At 53.4% G+C, this 9673-nt stretch overlaps 1 protein-coding gene across 1 annotated transcript in view; it reads left to right on the top strand.

Annotated features, from left to right (window-relative positions):
• The first annotated feature begins 4087 nt into the window (after nucleotides 1–4087).
• Nucleotides 4088–9673, top strand: part of MBNL1 (muscleblind like splicing regulator 1) — a 77556-nt gene continuing 71970 nt past the window's right edge. The window contains exon 1 of the mRNA XM_065844571.2: nucleotides 4088–4227. The gene's annotated coding sequence lies outside the window, so the exon portion shown is untranslated. The remainder of the gene's footprint in view (nucleotides 4228–9673) is intronic.

The raw sequence follows: 9673 nt of genomic DNA, 5'->3' as shown, positions 1-9673 counted from the left end.
GCCCGTAACTCAGCATTAACGGAGCACTGTATATTGCTCCTGATATGAAATGAGAGGTTTTGTGGTTCCAGATTCATGAGTTTGAAGGCAAAATGAAGCATTTCTCTGGCGGGGTTTGGCAGGACGCATGGAGCACGCTGGCTCCTGTTGGAAATGCTGCGGGCAGCCGCCCAAGCTGCAAAGTGGTTTGAGCAGGAACAGATCAGAAGGAGCTGCTTGGAGGGCCTGTCAGCCGCTCTCCAATGCACCTGCTTTCCAACTCTTATGTTATGCCTGGTTACGTTTAGTGGAAAAACAAAAGCAGCAGAACGGCCTTTAGTAGCTATCAGTGTTGTTCGGGTTACAAAGGGGTCCTTACAGCCCCGCCGGTCTGCTCTGGAGATCCCTCCTCCCCAGGCTTCGCTGCTGATCGCATTTGCAGGGGAAGAAAGTGTTTTGCTGAGCTCTTCTGCCGGTGCCTCGCGGTTTGCTCTCCGGCATCGCGGTTTGCACTCCGGCGTCGCGGTTTGCTCTCCGGCATCGCGTTCCCGTGTTGGCGATGCCGCGTCTCCGCAGCGACCGGTCCCCGCGGGGCTGTGGGTTCAGCGGGGAGCACACGGAACGCGCCCAGGAGCGGCCGAGATGCTGTTCAGCGTGGGGCAGACGGTGACACCGGCCGGGACCCCGGCTGCCCTGCCGCCCAGCTCCCGCGGGAGCCAAATCCGGCTCAGGAGAGGAGAAAGCCCTTCCAAAGGAGTAAGGCCTGTGGAAGATCTCAGGCTTTGGACAACTTTGTAGAAGCAATAATAACAGAAAAGGGAAAAGCTAGACGGAGCGTTGTCATCTGACCCGCCACCATTCATCTCCCAGCAGCCTGGTGTTGACGGCACTTCAGCTCCACGCAAAAGAAACACAGCAAAGCGAACGACAGTCTGAGCGAAAATGTGCCAACAAGTTCGTCTTTAATCAGTAATTAATGAAGAGTTTCTCCCATTCATCAGAGTGTGAAGACTTCTGCGTATCTGGCACCGCAGGGACAGCACTGCCGCCCTCTTCTAAACATTTACCAGCTCGTGTGTGAATATCACATTAAAGTGAATACCCGAAGAGTTAAGAAGGGCTGATGTTTGCTGACAGGCTATGCCCAGTGGTGCAAGAATTGCGTGACAAATGAGAAACGTCTCTGTGTCACTTTAGCCGTGATGTAGATGAGAACAGGACCCGTCCCCGGGGCTTCCCCCTCCTGACGAGGTCGGGGGCCCGTTGGGCTCCTGCGTGTGGGCCGGCACACGGGAACGGGCTGTGCCGAACCCTGCGGCTGGAAGTTCGGGGCACCTTCCACCGCCACCGCAGGTTTTACTCCTGCCCGGCTGCCAAACCTCTGGAAGCCCTGGCAAATGACCAGGTGCCTGTGTTTTGCCTGCAAAGAGGCTTCTGGGTGGGAAAAGTGGAGCTCCCTTGCACAAATGCACCAAGTTCTACGCCAGGAATAGATATTCTTAGAAGGCTGCTCCAAAATCTGAGTAAAAGCAAGTCAGCTCATCACTTACACCCTGCAAATTGCATATATTTTATTTATCAGGAACTGAAATGAAGACTCAAGATCTTTGCGGTGTCCTGGATCTCGCTTTACATTTGAAGGCCGTTTGGGACAGGTTGCTGGTTACCCAAAGGAGAGAAGCACTTTTTGCTGGAGAAGGTAAATACATTTTTCCTGCTCTGTCTACTGCGTTAATTGCAAGACACATAATAACACAGAATATACTCTAATGCTACACGGGTAGTGCATTTCAACGTGCTATATATAAAAGAACAATTGACAAAGATTAACTGTGTTCCCCATCCCCGCTGCTGTGGATTGAGGACTCGCACATGATGACAGCAGCATCTGATCTGGTTCAGTCGCCTGCCTCTGCTTAAACACCCCTAACACGGTGTAACGGTGTCCACACGGGGGTTGCCCACTTGGCTGTATCACTTTTCCAGAGCAGGAGAGCTTGTCCTCACGGGCGGGCGGATGTTTACAGCCTGCCCAGGAGGGGGATGATGAGCACCCAGGACATCGCCCCTGGCCACGCCGCTGAGCCACAGCTGCTCGCAAAGCACCTCTCTGTAAGTCGTTTAAAAGCTTTTCCCAGGTTGTTCTCTTGAAGGCATATTTCATGAGCAGTTTGGGCTTTTAACATGGAAAAAGCCTGGTTTGTAAATCAGGTCCTAATTGCCACGCATAAAGGTGAAGCTTGATGTTGTATAGGGTGCCAAAGTATCAAACTTGGAGTATCCTGCTCCCTAAAAAACAGCTTTTGGTGCTTCATCCTGTAAGAATTAGTAGTTAAGTCCTTCTGCCTGCAAACTAAATGTAAGCATAGTACAGTATTTCTGTTGTGCTGAGTGCTGTACCTGTTTCTGTGGTTTCCCAGCGGCAGATGCTGGGTGCGATGCTCTGCCCCTGGGGACGATCCAGCCAGCACTCAGAGCTGGGCACCGCTTGGCCTGGGGCTGCTGCCGGGGCGAGGTGGGAGGGTCCGCGCGGCTCCAGGTGAGACCCCTTCCCATTGCCACGGCCCACGGTGCGAGTGTGCCCACAGCGACACCAGGGAGCCCTGCTGCCGGCATGACCTCTCCTTCCCCCCTGTGCAGGACGGGCCGTGCCCCAGCACCAGCACTGCCGGCGTTTGCCTTCCCACCCCACCTTGCGCTTTGGTGGTGCCCTTGCACACCCAGGTCTGCAGAGGCTCCGTGTCACCAACGGGCAGCTCTGGCAGCAGCCGCGGCGAGGGCACTGTGCCGATGGACACTCCTCCCCCGGCCCCGGTGCAGCCGCCTTTGCTGCGGGTGCTGCGGCCGAGCCGTGGGGCTGGCCGGGCTCTGCCAGCACCGCTCAGGGTCAAACAGGCCATGTCATGAGATGGGCTGAGCGACTCTGGTGAAACCGTTCTGGTAACTTGTGCAACACCCAGTGTGAAGAGATGGTGAACTGAACCTCTGTGCTTGACACCAGCTTTCTGACAGCACCACAGCAGCAGAGGGAGGCACTGGTACAGGAGGGAAAGAAACAACAAGAAATCCTGTCCGTAATTCCTGCAGCGTCTCCCTGCGCTGGTTTGCAGTGCAGTTGCACCCCAGCCCCTGCTGGCAGTGCAGCTGGGGGCTGCAGCTCCTGGGCACGGCTGCTGTGCACGCTCAGCTCCCATGCACGCTCAGCTCCCAGGCATGGCTCCTGTGCACGCTCAGCTCCCATGCACGCTCAGCTCCCATGCACGCTCAGCTCCTGTGTGCTGTGCAGAAAGCAGCTTCGACAGGCAGAGGAAGCCGACGGCGTTTCCTCTGCCGCGGTGCCCGCGCTGCCGCCCCCGCACTCTGCCCCAGCAGCGGCTCCTGTTCTGGTGCTGCCCGGCCAGGGCTGCTCAGCCGCGGTTCAACAAGGGCTGGCAGTGCCCGGTGGAGCCAGGGGACAGCGTTTCTGTCCCAGGTTGAGCAAGGGACGTTTGTAGCAAGCTGTGCCCCACGCAGCAAGCTCTCGCGCTGCAGGGCTCGGGGCGGAAGGGCTGCTGCTTGCGCAGGAAGCCCGAGACGGTGGCGGTCGCAGCAGAAATAACAAAAGCGGGTCTAAGCGTCTCTGGCCGATGAGGCCGGCCCCGCAACCGTTATCTGTGGCTCGCAGCAGGCAGGGAGCCCCAGGGACGCCACCCCACCATCGCCCCACCGCCGGGCACCGCGGGCAGGCCTGGTCGGGCCGCCTGAACCCGGCGCTGCCAGATGCCAAGGGGCAGATTAACGGGTCACAATGGCGGCGTCTCCAACCGGTGCATTTCAAACCGTGCATCTGCGCCCAGACGTGAGCTTCCCCAGCAGCCCGCCCCGCCGCAGCTCGGGGTGCAGCTGCGATGCAAAAGCACTTCCCCTTACATCTCTTTTTTTTTTTAATTGGCTGAAAGTAATATTTGCTTCTTTAAGAAAATATATATGCAAACCCCAGCGCATCGCCATGGTTACTGCTGTGTGCTGCTGCAAATAGCTGATTTCACATCCTCAGACCTGTAGAGTTTGGAAAGCGTGGTTCTTGTGGCCTTTCACTGTTTCCCCCCTCCCGAGGCCGCCGTCCCGCGGTTGCGAAGAGCGCACGTTGTAATTATCCGCGCGCGGCCGAAGGAGGCGGTGGCCGCTGGCAGGGCTGCAGCGCGCTCCACGCTCCACGCTCCACGCTCCACGCTCCACGCTCCACGCACCCTGCAGGACGGTCCCCAGGTAAGAATTCTGCTTTTTACCCCGCTTTGTGGCCCTTGCCGGCTGTGCAGATTTGCAGCAGAGTAGCGTGCGGTTGTTTAGTGGGTACGGTAAGTTGTTCGGCAAGATAGGTTGTTCTATTACATCTGCATTTCATTGCACCTACTTTGGCATATAGTTCTGGCTGTCTTGAGAGAAGTTAGGGGAGATTTAAGCGATATGTTAAAGAAATTAGCACTAAACGTACAATATCATCATGCGAAGTTTAAGTAACAAACCCCTGCAGTTCAGAAGAGTATCCAAGGCAGCAGCCAGATCCCAAAGCTGGGGGTGCAGGGGGACCCCCACAGTCTGGAGCCCCTCGGGACCCTGAGCAAACACCGACCCGCTCCCAGGGCCACGGGGACAACCTGTGGGTACCTCCTGCTCTTCTCTTCTGGTTTTGCTGTCATTCTGTCTGTTGGTCTCCTGGGGTGTTTGCTCTGCAGGAAAAGTTGGGAGAAAGATTTTTTGGCGCGCTTTCCGAGCCCCAGGAGGTGGTTCAGCGGTTTGTTCCGCGCTGCTGGTGCGGGGGACAGGGCAGGGCAGGGCGCCCGTGCTGAGGCCCCACCACCGTACTTGTGCTCATCGGTAAAGCCCACGAGAAACCGAAATGACATGAATCCCCTACAAGTGAACCCTTGGCTTCCCGCCGGGACTCACTGGTGAACGTCCCACCAGTTTCCGTGATTCCGTGTGATGTGGGATCACGAGCAGGGTCCACCCATCCCCAGCACCCATGGTGCTCCCACAGAGCTAAAGTGGAGCCGGCACTGCCAGCCGGGCTCCAGCTGCAACCGTTGTTACAGAGAACACAAGGATGTAGCACATGTCATTATTCACTGTGAAACTATCCATGTGGATTTTGCTCATTTATTTGCTTGTAGACTAGTAGAGATTTAAAATACTTTATTGCTTTATCAAAAATATTGTCACTTAATAGTTGCAGGAGACTTTAAAATGAAGGGACGACACAGTCAGAGGGCCAAGTCTGAAATTTGTACGTTATCTTCACCAAAGTGCACACGTAGATAACATCAGTACAGCAGAAAAAGGGGCTCAGCACGGCAGCGTGGCAGCGGCGGCTGCGTGTCGCTGCCCGCGGAAGTTCGTTATGCACAAGCTGCGCTGCGCTAGGAGAGATGTAACGATTGCTTTCTTTAGCCGTGAGACTGAACTCCAATGTCAGGCCTTTCCGCCGAGTGTCGAACAAATAACAGCAAACGGCTTCTTTAGGATTGTAATTGTGTTTAGTCTGCGTTTGCAGTAGCTTGTGTACTTGCCTTTTAATAAAGGACAGGGAAACAAACAAAAGGAGAAGTTAGAGTACAAGGTTTGGTTTGCGCCTGTTGTATTCTGGCTGTTTGGGACGATATGACGAGGCCACAGGACCTATGTCAAGCTCGCTGGATTTGCCCGTGCTCGCCGGGCTGGATGAAGGGCAGGAAGCCTTGCTCAATGTTCTGGGGCCGGACTCTTGCTTCACTTGGGCCGGGGCTGCGTTAGAGGGTTCCTCTTTCCGTGCTCCAGCTGTAATGATGCGCAGCAACTCTAAACCATAAAACGTCTCTCAAAATACTTTCTCTGTATACGTGTTTCTCTTTTCCCTTGTCTCCTAATGGATGTATTTTATGTTTAAATGACATACGAAGCTAAGTGTACAATGACATATTTCTTTATCTTTCTCTGCCGGAAGATGATTAGTCTGTTGTTTTGTTTGGGATCCCAGTTGATCGTTATCAGATCACAGTCTGGAAGATCACTGGATCCGCAGCTTCCTCACGGGTCTCTTTACCATGCCCTGCCTGGACACCGTGTTAGTGCCGAGCCTGCGCTTGGCATCTGTGCCTAAAGCCCTGACACCAAGAGGAACATGCGAAATGGAATGTGTTCGCTATATAGGCTATAGGGAGCAAGGGCATCCCAGACGTACAGGGCACAAACGTCCCGGCTGTGCAGCTGTGAGCGCCTCGGTGCCTGCGTCCCGGGGCAGCGGGAGGCCCGGTTTAGCCAGCGGTTATTTTGTACAGCTGGCTCTAAGTGTAGAAAGGATCGCTTAAGCAGACACCGGCCTGCTGAAGCTATTGAAGAGTGATCTGGGCGGTGAGGAGCCTGTAGGGAAAACTTTGTGAGCGGCACAAAAATGCCCGGCGTACTGATGTCAGCGTGCAGAGAGGAAACGGCCTCGCGTCGTTCTTTGTGAGAGAACAGAAACAGGAAGAGCAGCAATGATCCATTACAGCGCTCGTTCCCAGGGACTCCCGAGGCATGTGCGCCCAACGCTGCCGTTATCTGAGCCGCGCATCTGTACCGCTGCCGCTCTGTGCAACCACAGGCAAAGTCCTGCGAGTCAGGCAAATATAAAATACCACGGGATACCAATTGTCGTGAACTTTTTACTGATCTGGATTGAACTTCTTTGAAACAAAAATGAAAATCCACGGCATATTCTCCTGGAAGAAAAAGGAATGTTTTTTCATACCTTTTCAGTCTTCAGTTTCTATAAGAAAGCCAAAAGAGATGAACAGAAAATTATTAAAGCTGAAAAGCACACCTAATTTCACAAAACATAACTCTTTGCTTAGTTCAGCCCTGAGTACAGATCAAGAAAAAAGGCAAATTTTAAGGCCAATTTCTTCTGTTCTCCAAGCCTAATACATTTCAAAGCAAACAGCAAAGCGTTTTGGCTTATTCTGTTATGGACTGAAGGATGTGGAGGATGTAATTCTGAGCAATCACTTGAAATTTCAGGAGTCAACAGAAGCTCAGTATCTATAAATGAATAAAGGCAGCATTCAGTTGCAGTGGAGACGCCACTTTAGTGCTGATTTTTTTCATGTGTACGGTAAGAATAAATGCATTCTGGAAGAACTGGGCACAGGTAGCAAGTGATGCTGGGAATTACAAACAAATGGCAGGGTTTGGGGGTAAAAGACAAGCATGAGAGGGAGAAGATGGCAAGCCAAAGTTGTAGCAGAAATACAACCCCGTGTGTTTGGTGGAGAACTGAAGTTGGAACAAGGTGTCTGTGTTGACAGAGGTGTTTAACGCAAGTGAGTTACACTTCTGATACTGGAGATAAACTCTGGTTTTGTCCTCCTCTTGTCTGATGTCTGTGTGCCTGGTCGTTTCCTTGTAGCCTGTTATTGGTGTCGATGAGATGAACACCAGCCTCACGGTCTGAAAAAATACATGGCATGGGAGTCCCAGGCTGTGGAAACACAGAGCGGCTGAAATTAGAGCACGTCCAACAAGGGGACCCTGTGGGGGGGGCCCTGTGTCCCTGTGTTTGTTTTCCAGCCGCAGCCACAGGTTGTCACAGTGTCCCCCGAGTGCTGCCAGGCGGGAGCACCGCTGCGGGAGTGACGCCAAACACAGCGGAGAGCAGAGGTGGTGGCGTTTGGAATAGAGTCAGCAAGAAGCATCAGGTGTAAAGGACAGAGGTGTTTGGAGTATCTGCTGTTTGCACACCAAGGGGGTGAGCAGGAGTATCTGCTGTTTGCACACCAAGGGGGTGAGCAGGAGTATCTGCTGTTTGCACACCCAGGGGGTGAGCAGGAGTATCTGCTGTTTGCACACCCAGGGGGTGAGCAGGAGTATCTGCTGTTTGCACACCCAGGGGGTGAGCAGGAGTATCTGCTGTTTGCACACCCAGGGGGTGAGCAGGAGTATCTGCTGTTTGCACACCAAGGGGGTGAGCAGGAGAGCTGTGGGGTGCAGGACAGCCTGGGCAGCACGTGCACAAGAGCATCCAACCAGCCCCTCGCTGAGGTGCCTGTGCTGGACTGGGGCACCGGCCTGAGGTCAGACCAAATGTGAAAACTTAACCATGGAAAAGCCTCCTATAGTTTTCGGTGTTTTAACTTCTGAAGTGTGGTACCCAGCTCCTTGCAGCGGCCTGGCTGTACGCTGCTGTCACCGTGCATGTCCCTGTGCTGCGGTGCCTGCCGGTGAAGCACTGACGCATCACAACTGTGAGACTCCAGAAAAAAATTGACTCCTTATAGACATTATGATGTCTTTTTGGCACGGTGTAGATTACGCTGGCAGCAGAACTTGTTTACAGGATTCACACTCTTTGTCTCCGTGAACACGCATTTATTCGATAGCTCTTAATTTCCACAGCCAAAGCAAAGAGAAAGCTCTATGGAGGTGGAGCTGCAGTAGTTTGACATGTCCGTTTTATAACGCTTTCCAAACCCAAGGGTGGTAAAAGCCTCTGCAGAAGCTCCCTGCAGTAACTCTCATCCATGGCGAGAGGCAGGAGCACGGTACCGGTACCGTGGGCGGCTGCGCCAGTCACTGTGACCCACGCCGAGGTGCCCACGGGCTGCGGCTGGGCCGGGCATGGCCTGGGCTGCGGCGCCAGGGCTGCCGGGGCAGAGCCTGCCTGGGGGACAGGGGATTTCCTCATCTTGACTAATTGGCTACCGTTACATTGAGCAACAGGCACCCGGAGGAACAGAAACTGCTGGAGCGCTCGCCATGAGGTAACGGTTCTCTGGAACGTTCCCTATGGGAGGAAACAGAAATTGAAATTAAAAGTTTAATGGAAAAGGGAATAATTGAGCTTTTTTTTAAAAAAACCTATGTGTATATGCATTGAAATGCAGTCAGCCTTAGCAATAAACAGTTGCTTCGTATGATATAATAATTGGAAAAAAATACTAAGCAAGATGTCTCCTGGAATCAGCGCAAATATTTGTAGGGTGTGAGTTTGGCTCAGACACATGACTGCTGCCTGGATATCAAAAGTCAAAGTCAGAGAACGCTGCCACTGATTTTATTAAAATGGTAAAATATAGAAAACTGAAAAACCTCGTTTTCAAAGGCACGGGATTCTTCTATGGCAAACAGAAAAAAAGAAAATGAATGACCCATATCAGAGGTATATTGTGAGCCCGGGGGTGGGCAGACCGCGCAGCAGAAGTGTAGATCAAAAGGAGTAAACCTTGGCAGGGGCAGAGGACGGAGCTGGAAGAGGGGCCACGAAAGGTCACTTAATCCATTCCCTCGCCCCAGGCAGGGTGGAGTGGACCTAAATCGCTCCTCCAGACAAGTGTCTAACCCTGGTTCTGTACCCTTGTCAGGCCTTTTTTTCCCTCTAAGTCCAGCCTGAATCTCTCTCCCTGCAGTTTAAGCCCATCTTCTTGCCCTCACCACCATAAATACAGAGACAAGATTGTTCCCTGCTCTTGACAGTGTCCTTAAATCTTGGAAGATCATTGCTGTGCTTCCCCTAGTCTTGCCACTGCCAGGCTGTTTCCACTTCTTTCCATTGTTTTGTCCCCAACACCGTCTCCGGAGCTCCTGTCCCACATCCCAGTGAGCCGACATGGGTGGGAACAGCCCCCGCGTGTCCCCGATGCCATGGCACACACCCCCAGCAGCCTGCCTGTCTCTCCGCCTGTTTAGGTGTACATCCTTC

Source organism: Patagioenas fasciata, chromosome 9 (genome assembly GCF_037038585.1).
Source record: "Patagioenas fasciata isolate bPatFas1 chromosome 9, bPatFas1.hap1, whole genome shotgun sequence".
In the NCBI taxonomy this organism is placed as follows: domain Eukaryota; kingdom Metazoa; phylum Chordata; class Aves; order Columbiformes; family Columbidae; genus Patagioenas; species Patagioenas fasciata.
This window is presented reverse-complemented; position numbering and strand designations above follow the sequence as displayed.